Source organism: Perna viridis, chromosome 1, assembly GCF_037379345.1.
Source record: "Perna viridis isolate PV_CMFRI_1.1 ecotype Kerala chromosome 1, ASM3737934v1, whole genome shotgun sequence".
Lineage (NCBI taxonomy): Eukaryota > Metazoa > Mollusca > Bivalvia > Mytilida > Mytilidae > Perna > Perna viridis.
In genome coordinates, this window is record NC_142445.1 from 32,861,100 (window position 1) to 32,888,482 (window position 27,383).

Below are 27,383 nucleotides of genomic sequence, written 5' to 3' on the forward strand. Positions count from 1 at the left end.
AGAGTTTGAAAATCAATTATGTATGAGTTTATTTGTAAACTAATCCATATATTCTATTGATTTAGTGGAAAATATTGATTGATTCAGATTAGGTTGTGACTTACCAACCTATATTTTGATATCAGCCAAGTAACCAATTGTTAGCAGGTATTGTGTTCATATTGAAAATTGATATTAAGGCCGTAAATTTATTTATAGATTTTCTGATAATTTGAGGACATCACATATATACATTGTATAATATATATATGTATATTATCTATACATACATGTTCTGATGTAAGCATACACACACATATATGTAAACTGTAGAAGCTTTTGTCAAGTTGCATACGGATCCAGAGATAGCTACATCAGATGTTCCGATGTGAGCGTGTAATACTTGTACTTCAAATGTAACTATGAGGAGTGTTCTTTGATACATGTGTGTGCATTGTATGACCTTATGACCTTTCAACATAAGGTCTGATTACAATTTTCATTTGTGCATGCATATATGTACATGCATTCCCTGGTATATCATCCTGATACTTATATAAATATATATAGGGCACCATAAATCAGGTTATATAACTAATTTAAAACGCAGTACAAAAGGGAGCGAACAGTTTGGGCTCCCACATTTTCGCGATATTTATTTTCCCTTGTAGCGGTTATTAACGCAGACCTTTTTCATTATGTTTTGGTGCAGTGTAGTACTGTAATACCTCGTTGAAAATCAATATGGAAAGAGTACCTGTGGATATAAATTCAGCTACCAAGGAGGAATTAACAACAATAAAACACATTGGCCAAACTAGAGCTGGATTAATTGTAGCTGCCAGAGATGCCAAAGGCCTACTCACCCTTGAGGACTTGAAATTGGGTGCTCCTAACAATATCTGGGATCCATTATTACAAGAAGGGTTCTTAGTAATTGAATAATCTGAAAACAGATCCTTTGTTGATCAGATTGCTGAATTACAGGAACAGATGAGAAAAATGAGTGTGATTTTGAAACAGAAAACAGGTATAATCTCACAAATGCAACAAGATTTCAAGGAAAATCTAAAAGAACAAGAACAATTATTTACTACACAGATTGAAAAATCAGTTACAAAAGAAAGAAATGCAAGCTAACTTTGAAAACCGTGAAATGGTTCTAAGAGAGGAAGTAAGACAGAAGGAGAGTAAAATAAGCCAGTCAGAACAGATAAAACTGGCCGCTGAAAAAATTGAGAGATTGTCACCATCTGGAATATACAATAAAACAGGGAATAACAGTCTACATGGTTTAGATTTACCTGTAGTGGAAAAAAGCCAGTCATTGTGACAGCTTCTTATGATAAAACAGATTCAGTTAAACCTAGGGTGAATACGAGTACAAGTAATGTTACAACAACATCACAGATAACTGGTAAAACTGAAATTAGGGGAAAGGAGGAGTGGACAGAGAGATATGATAGACTTAGTCCACTAAAGATGTTCACCTATGATGGTAAGAGTGATTGGAGATCGTACCATCTGCATCACATACAGCTGATAGATATCAATGGACATCGAAACAATAATTGGACAAACTCATTGAGTGTTTACGAGATGAAGCATTAAAGTTATATAGTGTTAAAAACAGACCAGTACAAGGTAATTATGACCTGTTATTTGAGAAAATGAAAAGTAGGTTTGGTCGAAGGGATTTGTCTCACACGTTAAGGAGACAATTACAGGACCTAAAACAAAAAAAAAGAGGAGACTCTAGAAGAATTTGCAGAGAGAAGACAGGAAATGGCTATTGGTGGTTATCCAGATACTCCGGATGAATTTGTTGAAATTGTAGCCATTGACGCATCTCTTAAGGGGTGTTCTGACACAGCTGCGGCACTTTCAGCTATGGACAAAAATCCAGTCTCACTGGATGAAGCACTTCATCATGTCAAGAATGTTATCACCAATAAACGTGTTATATTGGGCCCGAGGAGAATGGACATTAGGAGAGTAACATTTAATGATCTTAGTGCTGAAGCTACCGGTGAATCTGCTGAACCATCAGTTCGAGTTGTTAAATTTAATGAAAGAGATGCTTCTCCATCCAAGCGCATGCAACTATTTGAGCAAAGATTGAAGAAAACAGAAGATGACCAGGAGTAAACAAAGGACATGGTAAAAACATCTTAAAGATAGTGTCAGAGAATAGGAACAGGTCATCAGTAAGAAGAGTTGCTTCTCCTAGTAGATTCAACCAAGGTAGTTCAAACGGTAATTGTTATAGGCGTGGTCAGGCAGGACATTTCGCACGAGAGTGTCCTGAACGACGCGATGCTAAATCATTTAGAGACAGGTCAAGGTCGAGGTCACCTAGCCCAGCAAAAGATTTAAACTTCAAAGGGCTGAGGAAATAGGCCAATCCTCAGCCCACCCAGATGACACTGGCCGCCCCCTCCAGCTAATAGTTTTCAGACAATCAATGTAATCCAGTATAGGACTGTAGCCTCTGATGCCAAGACTATGTCTGTTACTGTTAGTTAAGCTAGCATTCCACAGTTTCATTTAGTTTCGCAATTTTGGCTAGGGATGAAAAAATAAATAATTGAAAATTGATGGTTGCTATGGTGATTATAAATAAAGATATTATTTTATTTGTTGTTTTTTTTCTGAAAAAGTAAACAAGGACAAGTGTTTGGCTATGTTACATTTATTTTCATTGTTGTAAGGAACTATTTTCAATGGCTGCCTGTCCAACGTGTGAAAAGGAAAGTAAGTGAATTTTTTACCCTGTACAAATTGGTGATTGAAATTTTATTGGAGGTAAAATAGCTTAAAATCTAACCGGCGATGCGCATAGGAAATGTGATTATTCAAAAAGCTCCTTGTCCAAAGCAAGAAAATCAGAAAAAAAATGTTTGTATTTTTCGCGGGAAATCTGTCATTTTGAAGCTTAAAGTGGGTATATTTTTGTCAGTTTTTATGCATTTTTACATGATTTCTGTGTGGTTTCCATGGTGACATTTATTCTTGTGTTTTTATTTTTTTCTCTAATAAGTTCATGCATTGAAAAGCCTGTTTTATTAGCTTTCATTTGATATATACATGTATGCACGGCTCTCAATTTTTTTACCAGTGAATCGCCATAAGGAAAACACAAACAGAACAAAATATGACATAGGTTACAAAACTATGGAGTGCTCACAATAGGCAGTAAAGAAGTACAAGCAGTTGTTGATAGTGGGGTACAGATATCGATGCTAAGAAACAGGACCAACAGGTACCCGAGCACTTAAAGAGTTATTAGAAAGGTCTATTCAAAAATTATACGAAGATCAGGCAGCAAGTGTAGAACAACTACTAATGGAATACCAATATATTTTTTCAAAACAATATTTTGATATAGGACTCTTCAATGCAAATATCAAACAGAATTGACACTGAGGATGTCAAACCAATCAAACAAAGACTAAGACGTACTCCTTTGAAGTTTGAAAAGGAAGAGGAAGAGCACTTGACACAGATTATTGAAAAGGATGGCATTCAGGAATCCGCTTCAGAATGGACAGCTACTCCAGTGTTAGTGGTTTGAGATACTGCATAGACTACAGGAATTTAAACAAAGTTACAGTTAAAGATACCTTTCCACTACCTAATATCGAAGCTTGTCTAGACACCTTGGGGAATAACTTTTACATGTCCACTTCAGATATGGCTGCGGGTTGCTGGCAGCTAGAGATGGATGAGCATGATCGTCCTAAAACAGCCTTTATAATCAAGTTTGGACAATTTGAACATGTAAAACTTGCCTTTGGATTATGTAACAGCCCAGCTATATTCAGTAGAGTCATGCAACTAGTCTTGAAAGGTTTGATTTGGAAAGAATGTCTAGCTTATTTAGACGATGTTATTGTGTTAGGCAAGAATTTGGATGAGCACATTGGGAATTTATATAAAATTTTCCAAAGATTTCGAATGTATAACTTAAAATTGAAGCCGAAAAACTGCTGTCTTTTTCAGAATGAGGTGAAATATTTAGGGAAGGTAATAAGTAGGGAAGGAATAAAAGTGAACCCGGAAAATGTAAAAGTTGTCAAGAAATGGGAGAGGCCAAAATGTAAGAAAGATGTTGAATCATTCTAGGGATTTATGAATTACCACAGAGAACACATTCCATATTTCTCGGATATTGCTGTACCGTTAGATAGGTTAGCGAAACCCAAGGAACCATTTGAGTGAAATGAAGAACAACAGTCAGCATTTGAAAAACTATAAACATCTTTGGTTGAGGCTGTTATTTTGAATTATCCAAACTCTGAAGACTTACTTATTTTAGGCACAGATGCCTCAGATTCAACTATAGGTGGAGCACTTAGTCAAGTTCAGAACGGTAAAGAGGTACCAATAGGTTTTGCAAGTAAGGTCCTAACACCAGCACAGAGGAAGTACTGCACCACTAGGAAAGAGTTATTAGCAGTTATTTCCTTTACCCGACAGTATCGACAGTATTTGTTAGGTAATACGTTCCTTTTAAGGTCAGATCACAACAGTTTATCATGGCTTCTGAATTTCAAGAATATAGAGGGCCAGCTTGCCAGATGGATAGAGGGCAGTATGATTTGATAATTCAACACCGTAGTGGACGACTCCATGCAAATGCTGGATTTTCAAGAATATCTGATGCTTTGACCATGTGTCCTTCCTATCAGCCATACATTGAACTTGATCAGTTGCCCTTGGGTGGATATAAATTTTGCACCAAAGCCCGTACACAGTGGGAAACTTTCTAAGTGGATGTTGATTATGTACAGCAGATAGCCGCTCGTAGGATCTCTGAGACTTCAGCCTCTACCTGGGTCGATACTCTGTCCACAACAGATATTCGTAGAGAACAAATTGATGACAAAGATTTGAAAATTATCATAAGCTGGATTGAAAATGGTGTAGAACCTGATTCCCTAGATTCATTAGGGAAGGTGGGGTTTTGTATTATCTATGAGAAGATCCAATTTGTTCAAAACATCTGCTGGTTATGCCTGAAAGTCTGAAAAAAATCAAGCATTGCACCTTTGTCATGATTTACCATTATCAGTCATGATCTTCGCCTTTGAAGCCAAAGTGGTAGTTTAAAATCTGTTCATCATGATAGATTGAAGTTATGTACAGATTCTAAACTACCACTTTGGCTAAGTTCATATCTGTCGGGGCTCGAAACATTGAAACAAGATCTTGAAGAACAAGGAAATTTCGGGCTAGATGACCTATTTGAGGATCAGTCTGCTGTGGCTCATATATCAGATGGACCAATATCTGATGGAATAACTCACAAATCGGATGCTCCGATTAGTAGGAGAAGTAGAAACAAAGCAGAGGGTCATATGATTATTAATGATTGGGACCCGTTAGCGACAGTGGACGTTAATGCCTTGGATGAGACTGTTTTACCGTTTGTCAACAAAGGTATAGATGCAATTAATTAAACATCCTCCATCACAAAAACGTAACCAACAAAATTCCCCCATATTTCAAAGACAAATCCAGACCAATTATTTCATATTCCTATACTTCACCCATTGCATCCAAAATTTTCAATTATAAAAGGCTATTGCAGAACCTCGAGATTGAGGACTTCAAGGCTAAACCACCTGACTGTTCTTGCAAAACCTCTGCATTCAAATATGGTCCTTCTGGTCACGTCGTTACGGGAGATCTCTACGTAATATCCTTTCTAAAGGTCCCAAGTACCGTGAACCACGCTCCATAAATTGGAATTATAACTTTAAAGTTCTAATGGATGCCATCGAGGACTATGCAAGAAAATGGATAAAAAGAGAACAAGAAGACATTGATTCTCTGTCAGAGTGCTTAAAGGCCGTGAGGTCTTTAATTTTGAAACGAATGAAAGTTTAAAGTAGGTCAATGAGTGCCAAGGCTACATCAGTTTTCAAAGATCCCGATGTAGCAAAAACATTGTCTACTATACATGACAAATATGTTGTCGTACCAGTAGACAAAGCCCAAAACAACATTGATTTGTCTGCAAAACGTTTTATATCCAATGTTTATTATCAGAGGTAGACGTAGAAAATAATAGCAGTGATAAGACATATACTGCTACCACTCTCTCCAAAGAAGAGATTGTGGAAAATCGTAAATCTGTGCTATCCTCTTTTGGTCTCTCTACCAAGGACGATGATTGTGATTTACCGTCTATGTACTGGATTCCTAAACTTCACAAGAATCCATATAATAGCATTAAAACCTATGATTTTTTCAACACTGTATACTTCTATTCCCCATACTCAGTTAAAATCCCGACTTAAAAACATTATACATCGTTGTTTTTTTCCAAAAAAGATGGTACACCTAGATACAAATATATAGTTCTTGGTAGAGATTCCTCATACTCTGTAAGAAATAATTCCAAATCATCTTCCAAAAATACAGAAGAAGATGTTTACAAAATGCTGGAATTTTTAATCGACGACATATTTGTCCAGTGTGATGGACGTGTTTTTCAACAAACGGTCGGCATTCCAATGAGAACAAATTGTGCTCCTTTACTTGCTTACCTATTTCTTCACTCTTATTAGGCTGACTTTATAGCTGATTTTATCAGAAAGAAAGAATGTCGTTTGGCTAGATCCTTCAATCTCAGTTTCCGCTATATAGATGACGTATTATCTTTAAACAATCCCAGTTTCGGGGATTTGGTGCATCGCATCTACCCAAAATAACTTGAGATAAGAGATACTACAGATACTGTGAAGTCAGCCTCATATCTTGACTTACACTTAGAAATCGATGGTAAAGAAAAACTATTGACCACTTTACGACAAACGTGATGACTTTTCATTCAGAATTATCAGCTTTCCTTTCATCTGCTGCAATATCCCTTCGGCTCCTGCCGAAACTACGCAGACTTTTTGTATCGCGCTAGAACTCTAACAAATGGGCTTCTGGAACAGGGTTATGTTGCTACAAGATTGAAGTCATCACTACAGAAGTTTTATGGTCGTCATCATGAACTCGTGGATCGTTATGATGTATCCATCAGCACCATGAAAACTGATTTATTCAAGGGGTCATAGTTTTCCTTTCCTCGTTTGTCTACCCAGGACTTGACTTTTTATGAGCAACTCGACGGGTGTTTCTAGAAAAGCAGAGGACGCTTACCCTACCGGTGCACCTGGTCCATGCTCCAAGTTTTTAGTTACTTTATGTTCCTTGTTGTGTATGTCTGTTTTCCATGTCTGGTCTTTGTCCTTGGATTACATTCATTTGATTACCGCTGTAACATTGATTACTCTTATATGACATTCAGTCTGACAGGAACAGAGAGGCAAAGCGTTAAATTAAAAAAAAAACAGCTTACTTCTTGGATTATACCGACTGATAAGCATTTAATTTATTCTATGTGTACAGTGTTGTTTAGTGTTTCTATGTGTACAGTGTTGTTTAGTGTTTGAATTCCTCGTACATATATGTTCTCTTCTTTTATGTAATTATGTGTTTATCTATATCAAATGTGGAAAATGTCTTGTTTAAACACTGCGGGTCATGGCTCGGGTATGAGTTGTGTTTTGATTTGTCTTTTCCTTCTTTGTATTTATTTTCAGTGTTTTTTTTAGAATCGTGCTAGAGGATGACTTAGTACCAGATTATGAGCCCAGTGAGGATGACATTCCACCTTCCAGGACCTCAGTGAGAGGGAGTTTTATGAGAAGGAAAGAGTCCAAAAATGCACTATTTGTACAACCAAATTCACTAACGTTCGCCGACATATTATTTGCACCCACATACCCTGGTACATATATCCCTTGACATCTTGTAGGACTTGCCATATGCAGTTTACTCAAGCGAGTTTATTACGACACCACATCAGGGAGATACATGATAATGAATCTGGTCATGCCTTCACAGAAGAACTTAATGGGAAAACCTTGATAAATGGTATTTTTGAAGAAACAGATGGACAACTAGAAATGGAGGCAGCAGACATGAAGCATTTTGTATCCATCCAATTAGAATTCAGCAACTGCTCTGCCAGTGTACACCATTTTAAAGATATTCCTTTGCTGCAATTGTTTAATCGGGAAAATAGACATTCAACTGCACAGGTCTCTCATGGTGTTTTCCCTCCATGTGGTCTTCACTCACTTATTCATTGGAAAATTTTGGCTATTTTATTAAAGGTAACAACAGGAGATCAAGAAAACTTGATCCACTTTCAACATGAACTTATTCCACCTCCACTTAAAATTTGCAAGTTAATAGACTCTCATTTTCATTTAGGTACCTATCTCAAGCAAACCAGATGTTCTGGTCTTACAGAACTCTTTTGGGAAAATGAACAAGGCAGTATGACCATTACCAACATGGTGGCTAACTATTGCTTCCCAAGGAACTGGCCTGGTAGTCATTAGCGGGGGGAGATACGTAAGGATCAGAGGTTGAAACTTACATTTGGCATTGTTGATCTAGAGAGTTCCAGGGATGAAGGGAAATGGCTTTCAGATCTTGAAGTGGTGTTGTCAGCTAAATAGGTGGTGGGAGTTGGTGAGTGTGGGCTGGACACCAGTTCACCCCATCACAGATTGTACAGACAGGAAGAATCTTTTAGGGTACAGCTTGAAATCTCAAGGACCAAGAACTTGCCGGTAGTTATTCATTGTCAGGGTGATGAACAACTTCAAGATAGATGCTTGAGGATAATGAAGTCCATTCTAGAACCAAGCTTTGTCTCTAGCTTAAGGTGTTACCGGAAGTGGAAAACCTTGGTATTTCTCCATTTATCCTTACTGGCAGGTATCCCCATTTATCAGATACTGTGTCTCATGTGCACACTTAGGATGTTGTACTGGTGACAGATGCACCCTATATAAGTGCAAAAGGGGGAGAAGGATGTCCATCTTTACTGGTGAATATGGTTAGGAGGCTAGCTCATGTCTGGAGCATGCCAATAAAGGAGGTAGCCGAAACTACAACTTTAAATGCATTGAAGTTGTATCGCTTGTAATGGGGTGAAAGAATTTTAAATATATACTACTGTTAGTGTTTTATAGAGATGAATGGATGGATGGTGGCTGAAAAGAGGGGGAGAGTGTGTTGGAAACTGGTTACAGGGTTTAGGCTGACCGGACGTTGACGTGATGAATGAGTTCTTCCCGATCAGCTGTACCGAACAGACGTCCTGAGCTTGCTCCTGACTAACTTACCCGTGTGCAGCTAAGACTATTGAAAAGTGAATATAATTCTATTATTATAGACACCACACATCTATTCCATGTTAAGAGTACATACAGAACTTGTTCACAGCATGATGAATAATCAAAACAAAATTTTCGAATGATTGGAAAACCTCAATATATGGCCCATTAATCTTCAATTTAGAACTTTGTACTGTATATGTATATCAGCAACTTTTCCTCAGTCATTCTTCACTATTTTCCCAGTCTTATTTATACGGGGCGCCGAACTCTTGTTGTTTTGTACTCAAAATTCATTTTTGTATAGACAAAAGTGAATTTTGTTCAACAAAAGTGAGTTCAGGTTAACAAAATTTATAATATACTACAAATTTTAAATTTTGTGTCACAAAAGTCAATTCTGCGTCACAAAATTCAATTTTGTGTGATCCAATGAGAGGCCTTTTAAACAAGTAGTACTTAGAATGGCAACAAAAACAAGCCCAATAATGTGTATAGAACCAATATTATTGCATAAAATGCATTAAAATTCTCTTATATTTAATTACATATGATATTGTATCATTATCATTTACTGTAAATGTGTTACAACAAATGAATTTTTGTATTTGTATTTTAAGCAAACTATTGGCCCTGTTAAATGGTATCAACCAGACAAAACACAAAATCATACTAAGTATTTGTTTCATGGTGCAAATGACCATTGCAGGATACCAGTAAGCATGCCTAAATGCATACTTGAAAATTCATTCATGCATTTAAACAACTTTAAGTGAAAAGTTATACCTGCAACCTAAAACTTGAAGTAACTGCATGAATAATTGAAACTGTAATCATCGGTACATCAAAAGAACGGAAATATTTCTAAAGGAATTCTAAAATAATTCTGATGGTATGCGATATTTCAATCTTCCACTGAAGTCTCCTAGACCACAATAATTTGATGAACACAATGACGATATATAATGATGATTGCTACTTGATTATTTCTCAAACTACATAAATAGATGCATTGGCATGGAGACTATCTTCTTTTGGAGTGATTTTTCCATGGTTGACTTTAATTATCAAAGCTTTATAAAGGTTTGATGAAGGTAAAGATATGAAGATACATCTCTGAATGATTTACTGACGCAGGAATTTGCTTGACTTCACAGTTAAAGGTAAAATCAGCAGTAACACACTGTATTTGAGTTCATTATTTCTCATTAATTCTTTGAAGCCATTACATTTGCAATATATCTTCTGTAATTAAAATTTAACTCCGTAAACAACTTCTGATACGTCATAACAAAGTTCTTTCAATGTAATCTATTTAAATAAAAGCATTTACACTGATACTTATAATTTTAATGCAAAGTCAAAAAGGACAAAACATAGCAATCTTGTCTGGTGAGGCTCATGTTTCTTTCCATAAGTTACTCCCTTAGTGGTATTAATTCAATGTGAATCCTGAAAAATTCAAAAGACCTTTTGGAGTCCATCAATTCAAGATTATTATCAGTATATAATAATATTAAAACCCATGATTTGTCAACACTGTATACTTCTATTTCCCGGACTTAAAAACATTATACATCGTTGTTTCTCCAAAAAATATGGTACACCTAGATACAAATATACAGTTCTTGGTAGAGATTCTTCATACTTTGTAAAAAAAATAATTCCAAGTCATCTTCCAAATATACAGAAGATGTTTTCAAAATGGATTTTTTTCCGACAACATTTTGTCCAGTGTGGTGGACGTGTTTTTCAACAAACGGTCGGCATTCCAGTGGGCAATTGTGTTCCTCTACTGGCTGACCTATTCCTTCACTCTTATGAGGCTGACTTTATAGCTGATCTGATCCGAAAGCAAGAACATTGTTTAGCTAGATCCTTTAAACTAAGTTTCCACTATATAGATGACGTGTTATCTGGGATTTTCCACCAGCTAAATTAAGCAAGTACTGAAAATTTACACTCGCTAAATTCAAGTTCTTTTGGTTATTTCTGGACTTAACCTGTATGGCATACAGAATTCCACTAGCAAATTTTAGCAAGTGGAAATAATTTCTACTAGCAAAATTGAATTTCTACTTGCATTTAGCAAGTAATTCCCTTAAATTCAATCACTGGTTATCGTTAAACAATCCTAGTTTTGGGGATTTGGTACATCGCATCTACCCCAAAGAACTTGAGATAAAGGATACTACAGACACTGTGAAGTCAGCCTCCTATCTTGACCTACACTTAGAGATCAATGGTAAGGGAAAACTACGCATACTTTTTGTATTACGCTAGACTTCTTACAATTAGGCTTCTGGGACAAGGTTATGTTGCTACAAGATTTAAGTCATCGCTACGGAAGTTTTATGGTAGTCATCATGATCTCGTGGATCGTTACAGTGTTTCCATTTGCACCATGAAAACTTATTTGTTCAACGTGTCATAATTTTCCTTTCCTCTTTCGTCTAACCCGGACTTGACTTTCTATGAGTAACTCGGCGGGTGTTTTTAGAAAAGCAGAGGACGCTTACCCTACCGGTGCACCTGGTCTATGCTCCCAGTTTTTAGTGGGGTCCGAGTTGCACATTTACTTTTGTTTCTTTGTATGTATTGTTTTGGTTACTTTATTCTCTTTGTTGTGTTTGTTTTCCATGTCCGGTCTTTGTCCCTGGATTACATTCTTTTGATTTCCACTAGAATCTTGGTTCCGTGATTGAAACAGTCTAGATTTCTAACACTGTGTCTACAAAAAGCAATGATTGAAAACATAAGGTGTTAACTTAGTAGGTAACCAACCCATCAAGATTTCAATATCTGCAAGTTTAACTGGATTACAGAATAACAGAATGACATACTGACAAAATGAGACAAAAGTAAAAATATTTGACCTTCCTTTTTCTGGAACAGCATATAATATATCTGCTGATACAATGTATAAAAATTGAGAAAACTAGTCAGCCATCTGTTCCCTTTGAAACCTTACTCCTTATAATGTTACATGTTGAGATCTTTCCTTACATGCTAACCTTTACAACATTTTTTTTGCATTTGGTGATCTTGTCAAATGGGTAATGTACACTTGAAAAAAATTATGCAATTTCAATAGTAGAAATATGAATTTATGGAATATACTTTTACTCTTGTAAAATAGGAAAATTTAGAATTGTTGTAGGTTGGTTGTTTTTTTTTCAAATTGGACCTTGGTATTATATATCAACAGAAGGTTTATGATTAATTCTTTCATTTTGAGTGTGTAAACCTTATTTGTGTATGTATTGTTGATCTACAAATATATACTCCTGTGCTTAAAAAATAAAATTACAATAAATCCAAACAACACATGCAAAGTATTAAAAATGTGCAATACATGCGCAAAAATATGCAGGCAATTCAAGTGTTCATTTTGGGCTTAATAAATAACTGAAAAATAATGAAGTACCAACTTCAGGACCCAAAGTGTTAGAGACATGAGACTAACACCATTCAACTAAAAACTACTTGACCTTGAAACGATTTCAATGTTAAGGTCATACAATCATGCTAAGGTCACAAAAGTAACTCTTAGGATCAATTAAATTGTAATGTCAAGGCCAAAAAGCTTTTTTGGCTCTCTGACCTTAGACCTTAGGTTCAAATGAATGTTCACATGGATTGAAGGATATTGGTGAAGGTCAGATGTCTCTACAAAAGTCAGGTTTTCGAAATAAGAATTTTCAATAATCAATTATGAGATTTCAAAGAATACAACTCCCAAAAGATTTGATAACAAAATATATGTTTATGCTTATTCATAACCTCACTTGTTTCTTCACATGTAGCAATTTTCAGATTTATTCTTTTTATATTTGTTTTTTAAGATATGCACACTTGAAATTATTTTAGAGAAACATAAATGTTAAAGTAGATGATGAAATCCTTAGCATTCTCATCTGTGTATTGTAGATGGTGACCTCTACATGCTGACAACAAAAGGTGAATATCTTGAAAAATAAAGAGGGGGGCATGTTGATTTTTTTAATAAGTGAGTAGGAAATTATTTCTATAAGCACGAAGAAATCGATAGTAGCCTAATCCTTTTAAAGTTCTTAATGAGGTCTATCTATGGCCTACATTTGATAATTATATCTTGAAAAATAATGAGTGGGAGACCTTAATTTCATTTCTCAATAACCCTAGCATCTCAGTTATCAAAGAAAAATTACTCAACCAGTGACAAAAGTGTGCAGTAACTACAATAGTTTAAAGTGATTTAAGGAAAATAAGAACATCTCACGATTAATGATTTAAGGTAAAATTAATATTACTGGCACCATTAAGGTTAAAAATACTCAACTAAGTAATTTATTTAGCTCTTGTTGGACATAGTTAAAATTTCTTACAATTTCGTTTTGCAATATGCTATGGTATTACAAGCTTTTGGTATTAGACTTGATTTAGTAAACCTATTGAATGTCAAAAAGACGTATACTAATGGATCTGAAGTCTCATATTCTATTGAGTTTCAGTATACCAGAGAATATATATTGCGCTTATTAACTAGGTCAACAATTTACATTTTTAGTAATATTTTGTGGTCTTATTTGTGTCTAGTCAAATACATCAAGGAGACTTCAAATATTTTCAATTTCATTTTACTAATGACAATTAATTTTGCTTGAATATATAAAGTATAAAAGTCAGGATTTTAAATTAGTATGAATGTTATGATAACAGGTTTGTCTGCACTTCAAATATGGGCTGAAAATTGAACATACATTTCAGGAGCAAATTAGTATCTGTATCAAAGCTTAACACATCTTTAAGATTGTGATTACCTGTAGCATAAGATTCTGTCACTTGGTTAAGACAATTTTGAAACTTTGACATCATATATTATAGTTTGGTAGATAACTCTTAAAAAATCCTTTCCTTTTTAAAGCAATTTTATCCTACCATTGATACTATAAGTACATGAACTAACATGTACAAGTACTAGTAAAAAAAACTATTATGTCAGATGTTTTGTAGGTTTTTCCCTGGAATGTTAAATCTCCTTTTAATGTACGTGTTACGACCTTTCGAGTGGTATAAAACAAGCTATTCCTCACAATTTATTTTTTGCACTTGGTGACCTTGTGAAATGCAATTGTTGAGGTTTTCATTATGATTTTTGTAATGATCTTTCATTTAATATGCAACAATCCAACTTTCTATTAATTTGTTTTGCACTTATTAACCCCAATATGATTCTTTTTGGTATAACGAAATTGATATTTGTTATGTATTTGTTACGAACAACGGCCTAACAATATAAAACATTTTAGTTTCTGCACTCATTGCCCCACCCAACCCATTTTCGGGGACAAAACATCGTTATTTCCTTTAAGACCTTTCATTTTGATATGCAACAGAACTTTTAATATTTGTACTTATTTACCCAACCTATCGAATGTATATGAAAAATCGGGTTTGAAACTTTGATTTTTAAAGTGTTCTTATTTAGACCTTCAAAGTGTTATATGACATGACCCCCTCCAAAGAAGTTGAAAAAATGGTCTAATATCAGTTTCATAAACAGTTACTTAGTATTAAGTCGCCAAAACGCAGTTTTGCGACTTATTGTTTTTACTTTTTGTCTTCTTCTTAACGTAAAGATGTCCGGATGATTACTCGGAGACCGTTTATTGGATTCATACCAAACTTGGCTAAAAAATCAAGCATGCTCAGGGGATGTGCGAACAACTTCCGGAATTTCAAAGTGCTGCCGATTTCAAAATGGCCGCCGAAACGAAACCAGGAAAAATGAAAAAAAATCTATAAAATTAATGGAAGAGTAATCAAGGGAACCAAGGTTATAGCGGTAATCAAAAGAATGTAATCCAGGGACAAAGACCAGACATGGAAAACAGACATACACAACAAAGAACATAAAGTAAGTAACACATTAATTATATGAAAATAAATCAGAATGCTGATCTTAGCTTGCTGACATCAAAAGCGAAAAGAGAGTTTTTAGAAAGCCGCCAAAATGTCAACATTTTTGGATTTCAATGAAAACTAATGTCTAAGATAAACATTACATTCCAAATTCAATGGCAGCTTCAGAATTTGACTGAACCCGACCATTTGCCATTTTGCTTGCAAACACAGTATCACTTGTTAATTTTGCTTTTATAATTTCCTAAAAAATTGGAAGTACGACATTGAAAGGAATGAAAGTAAAGTTCTTTCTAGTTGCATGTAGATTAGCATCCTAGCTGTAGAATCAATGGGTTAATAAATTAAGTTATTTTAAGGTTATCGTATAATTCCAATATTAACAGGAAAACATGAGAATCAAAATATTTCAGCGAAGTACAAAAAAAAATCAAAATGCACCTCCGTGTAATGACCATTTCCTCATTGCTATATGCAGTCTATCATTTCTAACCATCGCAGTTCACCGTGATCACAAACACATTTCAGCGTGTTACCATCGCACTTCTGCGCAATCATCGTACATCAGCGTCCCATCGCGGTTCCAAGTCTGACATATATACAACATGTTGACCAAATATCTTGGCAATATCAGGGCACATTTTGGGCAGTTTCTGAGTTCTTTGCAAAAATAACTGTATTTTGACCCCTATGTTCTATTTTTAGTAACAGCAGCTATGTTTTTTTCATAGATCACATATCCAAACGATCATTTTGTGCATGAAACCCGAAGAAACAATAATACCAACTTTCATTGAATTCTGTACATTAGTTTCAGAGAAGTTTTTTGAAAGTAATAACATAAAAAAACATCCAAATTTTCACAAAATATTGACCACTGATAGATCTCATTATGCTGAACACTTTTACCCTGACAGAATTTTGTTAAACCTAACAGTTTTTGAAATATATGCGAAGAACTGCTGTCTCATCCCTATGTTATATTTTCAGTAATAGCAGCCATGTTTTTTTTACAGATCAAAAATTGAAGCATAAAATTTGTGCAGGATACCCCAAGGACCAATCATGCTAAGTTTCATTCAAGTCCATTTGGTAGTTTCAGAGAAGAAAATGATTGAACAAATACTGGTTTGACGGATGTAAACTTGGGCTCAAAATGTAAATCTTATAAAGAGGGTCATTTCATATGCTGCATGTATGCACTTATCTCTTATTGTTTTCTTAATATCAAGGCCTGAAGTTTGCAGTTGGAAAGCTTTCTAGCACTCTGTGACCTTCGACCTTTGGTGTAAATGAAAGGTCACATGGACCAAAGATCTTTGAAGATCCAATGTCTCTATAACTTTCGGTTCTCAAAATACAAATTTTCAAAACTCAAGTATGATATTTCAAAGGATATAACTCCCATTTTCAGATTGATTCTATTTGTAATGTGTGGCAAGCCAAAGTCATCCTCCCAAGTTAGGGTTTCAATCTTGTAGCAACATAACCCTGTTCCAGAAGCCTATTTGTTAGAGTTCTAGCGCGATACAAAAAGTCTCTGTAGTTTCGGCAAGCTCTTGCATAACGTATGAGTTGTGATATGAACACTCCATACGCAGGTGCTGAAGGGATGTTGCCACAGATGAAAGGAAAGTTGACAGTTCTGAATGAAAAGTCATCACGTTTGTCGTAAAGTTTGGTCAATAGTTTTCCTTTACCATCGATTTCTAAGTGTAGGTCAAGATATGAGGCTGACCTTACAGTGTCTGTAGTATCCTTTATCTCAAGTTCTTTGGGGAAGATGCGATATATTAAATCCCCGAAATTAGGATTGTTTAAAGATAATACATCATCTATATAGCGGAAACTGAGATTAAAGGATCTAGCCAAACGATCTGATCAGATCAGCTATAAAGTCAGCCTCATAAGAGTGAAGGAATAGGTCAGCAAGTAAAGGAGCACAATTTGTTCCCATTGGAATGCCGACCGATTGTTGAAAAACACGTCCACCACACTGGACAAATATGTTGTCGATTAAAAATTCCAGCATTTTGTAAACATCTTCCTCTGTATATTTGAAAGATTGATTTAGAATTATTTCTTACAAAGTATAAGGAATCTCTACCAAGAACTATATATTTGTATCTAGGTGTACCATCTTGTTTGGAAAAACAACGATGTATAATGTTTTTAAGTCGGGATTTTAACTGAGTATGGGGAATACAAGTATACAGTGTTGACAAATCATAGATTTCAATGCTATTATATTCAGATAATAGTCTTGAACTGATTGTCTCCAAAAGATCTTTCGAATTTTTCAGGATCCACATTGAATTAATACCACTACAGGAGTAAAAAGTGTTGTGGTAGGACTGCAGACCCTCTTTGACAGTTGTGAGTATAGAAGTTAAAAACAAATTTGAAAGAGGTTTGGTGGTACATTTTGCAGATCCAGCTATAAAACGTTCTTTGTATGGATTCTTGTGGAGTTTAGGAATCCAGTACATAAACGGTAAATCTCAATCATCGTCCTTGATAGAGACCAAAAGAGGATAGCACAGATTTATGGTTTTCCACAATCTCTTCTTTGAAGAGCGTGGTAGCAGTAAAGGTCTTATTACTGCTATTATTTTCTACGTCTACCTCTGATAGTAAATATTTGATGTAAAACGTTTTGCAGACAAATCAATGTTGTTTTGAGCTTTGTCTGATGGTACGACAACAGACTTGTCATGTAGAGTAGACAATGTTTTTGCTACATCGGGGTGTTTGAAAACTGATGTAGCTTTGGCACTCATTGACCCACTTAAAACTTTCATTCGTTTCAAAATTAAAGACCTCACGGCCTTTAACCACTCTGACAGAGAATCAATGTTTTATTGTTCTCGTTTTATCCATTTTCTTGCATAGTCCTCGACGGCATCCATAAGAATTTTAAAGTTATAATTCCAATTTATGGAGCGTGGTTCACGGTACTTGGGACCTTTATAAAAGATATTACGCAGAGATTCGTTTTCGATTATGGTTAAATCTCCCGTAACGATGTGACCAGAAGGACCATATTTGAATGGAGAGTTTTTGCAAGAACAAGGGAGTGAAACGGATAGACAAATTATCATAAATCCTTTAGTCGGACTAAGCTTGCAATGTACATAAATTGCAAAGCGGATCGAGAAACTGGGGAAACGCTCTCGGACCCACGTGGGGTCTGGGAGTAGGCCAAAGCGTCAACAGAGCAGTCCAGCCGCTAGTAGGACATACTCTGAGTTCTTCGGTCGGGTATCCCGAAGGCTGGGCTCCGCTAACTCTGACTATTATTTGACCATTTAGCACGAAATCAAAAATCACAACAGGAGTTTTCAGCCCAGAACCCTTTTTTGAGTTGTGCCACTGAAGTGTCTGGATTATATTAATTACAGGCTATGGACCAAGTTGGTAACTATATCATTGGGATTTTATAAGCATTCACACAAAATAGCTTCCATTTTTATGATACTTTTAGGTATAATTTTAAGTTATATCTAAACTTTAATGTAACTTTTGTGCTGATTTCAGCAGGCGCCTTGTAGAAAATCAGAGAATGTGACGAATGAGTGAATTATCCGGCATATGTGGTGTGGCACCCATAAAAATTGAAACTGACAGATACGAAGGTTTATCAATCGAAGATAGAATATGTTTTTATGATGAATGTGTTGTGATTTTATAGACATCGAAAATACATACTTTACTTGTATGCCCTTTATATACCAAATTACGCAATGAGTTATTTAACAGAGCTTGTGATATTTGTCTGACATTACACAAGACATTACCTTCATACATTTTGTACCTTCTTTGATAAACGAATTAGGAAGTTAAATATCTAGTACAATGTATATGTTTAAATCAACGGTTGATTTGAAGGGTTGCAATTTTCTCAATTGACACACGCGATAACAAACAAATGCACACAAGTGATGATTAGGATGTATGGCTTAAGGAAAAGAACGTTGGACAAAAAGTCACAGTCTTAATTTTAGTGAATATTAGGACAAAAAGTCTTACTTAATTATATTTTTGGGAATTGTCCACAAAATTATGTTAGTTTATTGAATTTTATTCAATATTTTTTCTGTCTTGAATGCATATAAACAGATGGTCGAAACAAATGATTACATTAATTTAACGGGGAAAGTTCTGTTAGAAAAGATTATAAAAGATATTAGTAGATCGGGGTTCTGATCCCGGGACACCCTCTGGATCCGCCACTGTGTTATTAAAATTAATCAGAGGTATTGTATTACAGTACACAATCGAATGACACGTCCGTTAATTAGAATTTAATAAATAGGAAATATGTACCGACCCGTACCCGTGACTCTAATCAACAAATTTATACATATACACGTATTACAATAAAAAATTATAGCATTCCATGTGAAAAGGGTGTTTTTAAAATCATGATATATAGGTTACAGACCACCAATTCAACCAATGAGCATTTGGAACGTACGCAAAAATAGTCCTACGCAGAAATTACCCCTGTTCCTCATAGTGCTGTGAAAAAAGTTTATTTAAAAAATTTAAACAGTTTCTGAAAGGAAAAACATTTCTGTACATTTTATAGGTGCATTTTGCTTCTTGTGATGTGAAGCCTAATCTCCATAATGATTTTTAAATATACCCCTATCTTGTGAAAACACTGGGATTTCCCATGCTATTTATAGACCCTTCACTTCCGGTGACCAGTACTGCACTGCAAGTCTGCTAACCCCACATGCCATTGTGAGGATTGTGAGCTGACATATGTAGAATCAAGCTGATATATAGTCCTCTGCAGGTTAAAGTTAAGGTAAAGTCCAGAGAAGCCATTGAATATTGTGAAATTAGCATAGAAGCCTATGGGAAGTGGAATTAGTGGTTTTTAGCCTTAAGAAGAAGCCATGGCAAAATGAAAAGTTTTTTGAAATAGCTTTAAACTACTTGAAGATCTTGTTAACTTTGCCATGAGAGGAATACACTACAAAAATCCTTCAAAATATGCATTTTTTTAAGTTATAGGTCCAAATTATGGAAAATTGGTCTTTTTGGCTGATTTTTATGTCCTATCTTGTAAAAAGTGTAGAAAATTTAGTAAAAATATCAAATATTAAACTTTGAGGGCTATATTTACCTAAATATGGTGGTAATAAGCACTTGAAATCAAGTTTTGTGTAGATTTGAGCAAAAATTAGGTTAGAAATGAGGAAAAACTCACTTTCATTACTGCGGTTAAGGCCATATAAGCATTCCCCTATGGCAACATGGAAAATCCATTATTGAGTACTTTTTTTGCTTTAGGTGCCCTTTACTGGTCATGTTTTAATGTGAAAACACTGTATTTACAAATTTAAAGCCAAATATATCACCTTTTGTGAAAATTTAAAGATTTAGGATTTTTGACATGTGATCAAGAAAAAGGGGGAGGCATGTCAGAAATAAATTTTTAAAAATAGACCAATTTCTCAGAAAATGATTACTTTTAAAACTATTTCTTCATTAAAATTGTTAAAAAACAAGTTGTGATTGATATTTTTTATTTGAAAAGTCAGAAAAAGTTCTTTGCAAATATTTAATGCATTTAAGTATGGTAGAATATTGTCACTTTTTTGCTCGCACAACTTGGTTACCCTATATTTAAAAATCAAATATTTAAAAAAGTGCTTGTCACATTTCACTGAAACTTTGCAAATGCATTCAGTATGTGTGTAGGAAGATACCTGTATAGTTATTTATTTTTTCTAAGACAAAAAGTGACACTTTAGGTTACAGACCACCAATTCAACCAATGAGCATTTGGAACGTACGCAAAAATAGTCCTACGCAGAAATTACCCCTGTTCCTCATAGTGCTGTGAAAAAAGTTCTCATCTTATTTAAAAAATTTAAACAGTTTCTGATAGGAAAAACATTTCTGTACATTTTATAGGTGCATTTTGCTTCTTGTGATGTGAAGCCTAATCTCCATAATGATTTCTAAATATACCCCTATCTTGTGAAAACACTGGGATTTCCCATGCTATTTATAGACCCTTCACTTCCGGTGACCAGTACTGCACTGCAAGTCTGCTAACCCCACATGCCATTCTGAGGATTGTGAGCTGACATATGTAGAATCAAGCTGATATATAGTCCTCTGCAGGTTAAAGTTAAGGTAAAGTCCAGAGAAGCCATTGAATATTGTGAAATTAGCATAGAAGCCTATGGGAAGTGGAATTAGTGGTTTTTAGCCTATATAAGAATGATAAAAAAGTTACTATATGCAAATGTGAGATTGGACATGGTCAGCTTCTGGCACATGGTTTTCAGACTAATTAATTACAAATACCTTATCAACATATTCGGATATCTTACATGTAATACACTCCATCGGAGTATAGTTTACTTACCAGGCGCAGATCCAGAGAATTTGGAAGTGGGTTCCAAAATATATGCTATTATCCGCTCATTTTTGCCAAACTTTTGCACGGTTTATTAAAATTTTCCAACCAGAAGGGCATTTTGAAAAGACAAGCAGTCAAATTTTACATGCATTTTTTCTTTATTCATAAACTTTGGGCATGCAACCAAACTTTTCATACTCTCAATACCTATAAATTTGAATTTCGCTTTGCTTTTGATATACCCTAATATAAAATACATGTACTCCCATTTGATCCCCATCCACACCTATACACATTTTGACCATCTAACTTACTTCCAATTCTGAGTCCTTGGTACTACTATCTCACATTTAGCATTTGTCTACCCGGACTTGACACTCGGCGGGTGTTTCTAGAAAAGCAGAGGACGCTTACCCTATCGGTGCACCTGGTCCATGCTCCAAGTTTTTAGTGGAGTCCGAGTTGCTCATTTACGTCTGTTACTTTGTATGTATGGTTTTAGTTACTTTATGTTCTTTGTTGTGTATGTCTGTTTTCCATGTCTGGTCTTTGTCCCTGGATTACATTCTTTTGATTACCGCTATAACATTGGTTCCCTTGATTACTCTCTCCTGACTTCTCCAAATATTCCTCCTTGCTCATGCTGACATTATTTTTCATCATACTATCAATTTATAAAGGAATTGTATACATTAAGAAAACTAATTACAGGTTTATGATAAATTGAAGTCCCTGTTTTATTTTATAAAATGTTAAAATAATTCAAAAACTAAACAAACGTACAAACAAAAAAGGAACGTCCGCGGGAGACCCGATACTGACCTAAAAACTATCAACGTAAAATCAAGATTCATGATTCGGGTGTGTACAGCCTCTTTGAAAACAATTGTCAAAGGGGCGGTAGTCGCGAGTAGCGAAAGGGCCTTCGCTATTCATAAAGAATAATTTTACACGTTGCTCCATTCCCCTTTCTTACATCCCGTTCTCAGTTCTTGCATAATAGCCCATGGAAAGAGGAGTTCGGGATCTCGGACTTTTACATGACTTTTGAACTAATGTCAGACTTCCGAACGATATTTTGTGAAAAACCATGTCGTCAGATTGGGGGGGCGTCTGAATTTGAGTTTCGTGTACTCTCATATGGATATTTATTCAAACAAAAAGTAAGTACCACATTCAGTTAAATACTAATGAATCTAAAAATCGTTGTTTGAGACCATACCACCCTTCTTTCTAAAACACCAAACTATTTAAAATTTTCTCCGTTGTGTTTTTTATCAGCAGCTTGCTTATGAACTTCGGCATATTTGTCGCTAAAATAATGTTTTATTTGAGTATATTTTTTCCATTTCGAACATGACTGTTTGTTTTTATTTCAATTGTTTGCTATATTTTTTTTGTTTTATATTTTTATACGTAAAAAAATTTATTAGCAAAACGAAAGAACATTAATGATATGCATTCATTATTGTTTACAGTGCCGTCATGATGAACATACAAATAGTTTATTTAGCTCGAACACAGTTACAATAATGAAGAATTATGATAAATAACTTAAGGGTTTATCATATACCATGTATTTGTTAATTATAATTTGTCTAAATCAATCGCTGTAGTCTAAGTAAACGAGTGCAGTTCAAATTACAGGAGATATGGTACACAAAAAACGTTCTTAAGCCTTAAACATGTACTGTATACATATTCCATAGTCATACAAACATTTTTATAAAGACATGAAGAGTTTTCGTTGAGTCAATGACTGTTGATTTTCATTAAATGAAACAGTCTATGATACAAACTTGTTGAACATGATGAGTTGTACAGTTACTTGATTATAGAGTAACACAAAAAAAAACTTACAAGAATCAGTAATTTGTGTATACAGTACCCCATATTTCATTTTTGAGAACAAAAATAAATTCATGTACAAGGTCAAGGAATTCCAATGAAACAAGAATCCTGAATAGTTGACCAAGAGCGATCAAACACAATATTTAATATGTTCCATGGTATTGTACATGTAAACGTCATATGAGAACATTTCATACATAACTTGAGGTAAACTACATGAATTATATGATTTGGAAATTAATCTAAACATATACATTTGTATGACCTTATATAATACACAATCTTCATTTTTTAAGAAGTTTATCCTGCTATATTTTTTTACATTGTTAATAGATCCATAAATACAAGCTGTTGACTTGCATTGTATATCTGTAACTAAGGATAAGGAACTAGTTTTGTCAGTCATCAGATTTCTTTTGTACAGTATGTTGTCATGAATATGTACAATTATACCATAGTCATGACATTATGATAAAAGTCTATCCATGTTGATTTTCATCATCTCTTTCCATATTAAAGGAAACATGTTTTGATATTTTCCAGAAAATTTTTGATGCAGCCATCATGTTCACCTACCAATGATACAAGTTACTAGACAAGTCATATATAACAGGAAGCTTGGTTCAAATGAAGTATGATAATAAATTATGTAGGTATTTGAGGTTCTGTATACAATATTTTATGCCTTGTTTTTCGGAAAAATAAAGTTAATATTGATTTGGGGTGTTCCAAAGGTAGGAACCACCTCTTTTGTTAGGAAATGTTGGAAATAAATAAATGTGGAAAGTTTTTGCAAAAATGAGGCAATTAATAGCTTGGACCCCCCTTTCAAAGTCTTTTGATTGTTCACTGTAAACCCTCATTAGACAGTTTATTTTAGAAATGTATTTATATTAATTTTACATGTGTAATGTAGATAGATCCCATATGTGTTTATCGCTTAAAATGTAGCACTACAGTTCCCATGACACTGTAATGAAGGTTGTAACATAGAGTCTATGTCATAGAGGTAATATTTTAACATAATGGGATGTTTTGTTTGAAGAACAAAAAATAAAAGCCATATAATGTAGGGTTTACTTAATTAGAGGTCTACTTCATTACAGGAATCATGAATCACAATAACTTTGAATATGAGTATTATGTATATTTATTACTGATTTTATACTTCCAGGTCATCCATGGCATATATATGACTGAAAGAATTCATACATGTAGAATTTAGATGATCTTCAATGCTGTTCAAATCTCTGCTTGCACTGTAATGAAAGCTGATATGAAGCTGAATTTTGAAAATAAATATTAGCAAAATCATATTTCTTATGCCAATGTACAAGGTTTAAATGTGTTGTGCTAAAAGTCACTTTCATACATGTATACAATAACAGTCATGTATACTTCTTGACAGTACCATCCAGAAATACAACCTAGGATCCCTTGCACTGCAAGCTGTCACTCTATCAACTGAGCCAAAAAATACTTCATTGTTTTCTGTAGATAAGGTTGATTATGGTCTTTTGTGAATAGTTTTACTTCATTTGTTTTGGGGCCTTTTTATAGATTGCTTGATGGTATGTGGTTTGCCCATTATTGATAACCATGTGGTGATTTCACCTGTAGAAGCTTAATCGTTACTTGCTTGGTTTTGTTGAATGACTGTCTCATTGGCAAACATAAATGGTACATGTATTTAAGTTTTCTACTTATGACTAGTGAGTGCTAATTCTTTCACTGCTTCTCAAACAAGTAATTTTGTGTAACAACTATTTGGCTAATTCCAGACCCCCTACCGTAATTTTGCCTACACTTCAATTTGGCCTCAGCTACGCGCCTGAATTGTCTGTTAAATTAAGGGTTATAATCAACTTTGGATCGGTTTACACTGCAACATAAACTGCTTCATGGTTTTAGAGTAAACCAGCCTGAAGTCTTGTATAACCCATAATCTTACCAGCAATTGAAAATAGTCCTTTAAGTAGTTTTTAAACAATTTTTGATGACCTGCTAAATACACCTTTCAGTCATGATCTATCTTATATTAAGTATGTTCGACTAGGTAGATGTGCTTCAACACCAATCAATACTCTTCTATACATGTTCTCCTTGTAATTATCACTTTCTAGAAATTTGGTAGCTGATATACCTTTATGGCCTAGATAAATGCATAACCTGTCAAATCCCATTATACATGTGTAATTGCAAGTAATTACCACACCTAGCGGCTTGTTCCCATTTCGCCTCAGCTGTCAAATTTAGTGCATAAAATTATTCCCATTTCGCCTTGGTAAGATTTGGAGTGAACTTAGGCGAAAAGGGGACTTGTTTAAACATATAATTAAGTGCTACCTATGTTTTGTAACATTTTAACCTTATATGTACATGTATATGTAGATCATCATATTGTTTGTTGAGTACTCTTGGTTATTTCATTTATTTTTATTTTTATTTTGTGAAATGATTAAGTGGTATTGATTGGGTTTCTGTCTTAATATTTTTTTATTGCCCTTTCATTTTTTTTCTGATTTTAATCACGTTTCATTTTTTTTATTTAATGGATACTATGAATAAAAAATAAAGAACAAAATTCAAATAAACGACATGACTGAGCACTTTGATAAAAACTTCACTCAAAGAAGCACATCCCAATTTTTATAAGCATACGACAATGAAGAGGCAAATTAAAATGTCATTAACATACAACAACTGAGCAAAATCGTAATACATGTATCTAAATGGTTAAAATTGTTAAATGATTTTTATGAACTAAATTGCAACATGTTACAAAACTTTAAAGTAAAAGCAAGTTCACTTTCAATTATATGATGTTTAGCTTATTACATTTAATTACCAAATATTTATGCTCCCAAATAAGTGATGTTAATTTATTGATATTGAATTCGCATATAAGTAAAGAATATGAAAATTACATATTTACATATATGTATAAGATTTACTTCGATGATATAACATTGGTTTTAATTCAATCCTATGCATATATACTGATTAAATTGATTTTTTTTTAAAAATCATCTTTAAAAAACTGATAAAAATTGATTTTATATATTAATTTCCCCTTAATCATTGTAACATCACCTCATTAGTTTACAGTTTTGTAGTTAAAATAGAAAAATATATAAATTCTCATTTCGCCTTAGTACTTTTTCGCCTTTTTTACCTGTAACTCACAGCTAAGGCGAAATGGGAACACACCCACCTAGCATACCAGAAGATGAAAGTTAACCAGATGCATTTGAAATGTTAAGTTTGTGGATGTAGTTTACCATCAACAAATGGGTGGTATTATATTGAAATCACCATGTCTGTCAGTTTGTCTATCCAACATTCTGTCCTAGGTAGAAGCAGATGTTCTATATTACTTTTGTTCTATTCAATGTTTAATGTGTAAGTTTAATTGACAGAAAAATAGAGCTTTTTTGTCACGTTTTATGTGAAATATAAATTTTGAAACTGTGGTACTAGTATTTAGAATTATTATTATTTTATTTTTTTTTTTATTTATGATATTACGATGTTGCAATCATTTTGTTTACATTTGCCTGACTATCAGTATACGTTGTAAGTGCATAACCTCCTTACCTGTTCAATGAATTTGATGAAACTTGCTTGCAATCTTATGCTTGAGGTGGGAGATAATCTGACAAAAGAGTTTTACATGTTTAAATAAGTTACTAAACATAAGCATGTAAAACCCTTTTGTAAGATTTTCTCCCACACACTGCAAGTGCCATTGACATTCACAGAGATTGCTCACAGTTTGAGGTATTTTAAATAAAAATGCAAGTAAGGCTTTTGAAACAAGTATATTATATGCTGTAAATATGTGGAGTCACATTTTAGCTGGTATTGCAATTTATAATGATCTTGTTCTGATGTCTATGAGAATATTGACCAATATCTGTAAAATATTTCTCTTCTCTAAACAGGGTCTCAAAGATTCACAGGTTTTTGTGACTCTGGCCTTTTCTATTCACCATGCTCCATCTGTCAAGGGAGAGTAGCGACCCGGAACATTTAGGTATGTCGATTTGTACACACATTGTAACTGGTTAATT

At 34.3% G+C, this 27,383-nt stretch overlaps 1 long non-coding RNA gene and 1 pseudogene across 2 annotated transcripts; both read left to right on the forward strand.

Annotated features, from left to right (window-relative positions):
- The first annotated feature begins 543 nt into the window (after positions 1–543).
- LOC148628426 (uncharacterized) lies at positions 544–10,456 on the forward strand (annotated as a pseudogene). The gene is made up of 2 exons (XR_015923470.1): positions 544–9,205; positions 9,791–10,456. The product of XR_015923470.1 is annotated as an uncharacterized LOC148628426 (transcript).
- An 11,438-nt stretch (positions 10,457–21,894) lies between these two features.
- On the forward strand, positions 21,895–25,181 carry LOC148628427 (uncharacterized). Its single transcript, XR_015919339.1, has 3 exons — positions 21,895–22,622; positions 23,854–23,959; positions 24,485–25,181. It is a non-coding gene; the product is annotated as an uncharacterized LOC148628427 (long non-coding RNA).
- The last annotated feature ends 2,202 nt before the right edge of the window (positions 25,182–27,383 follow it).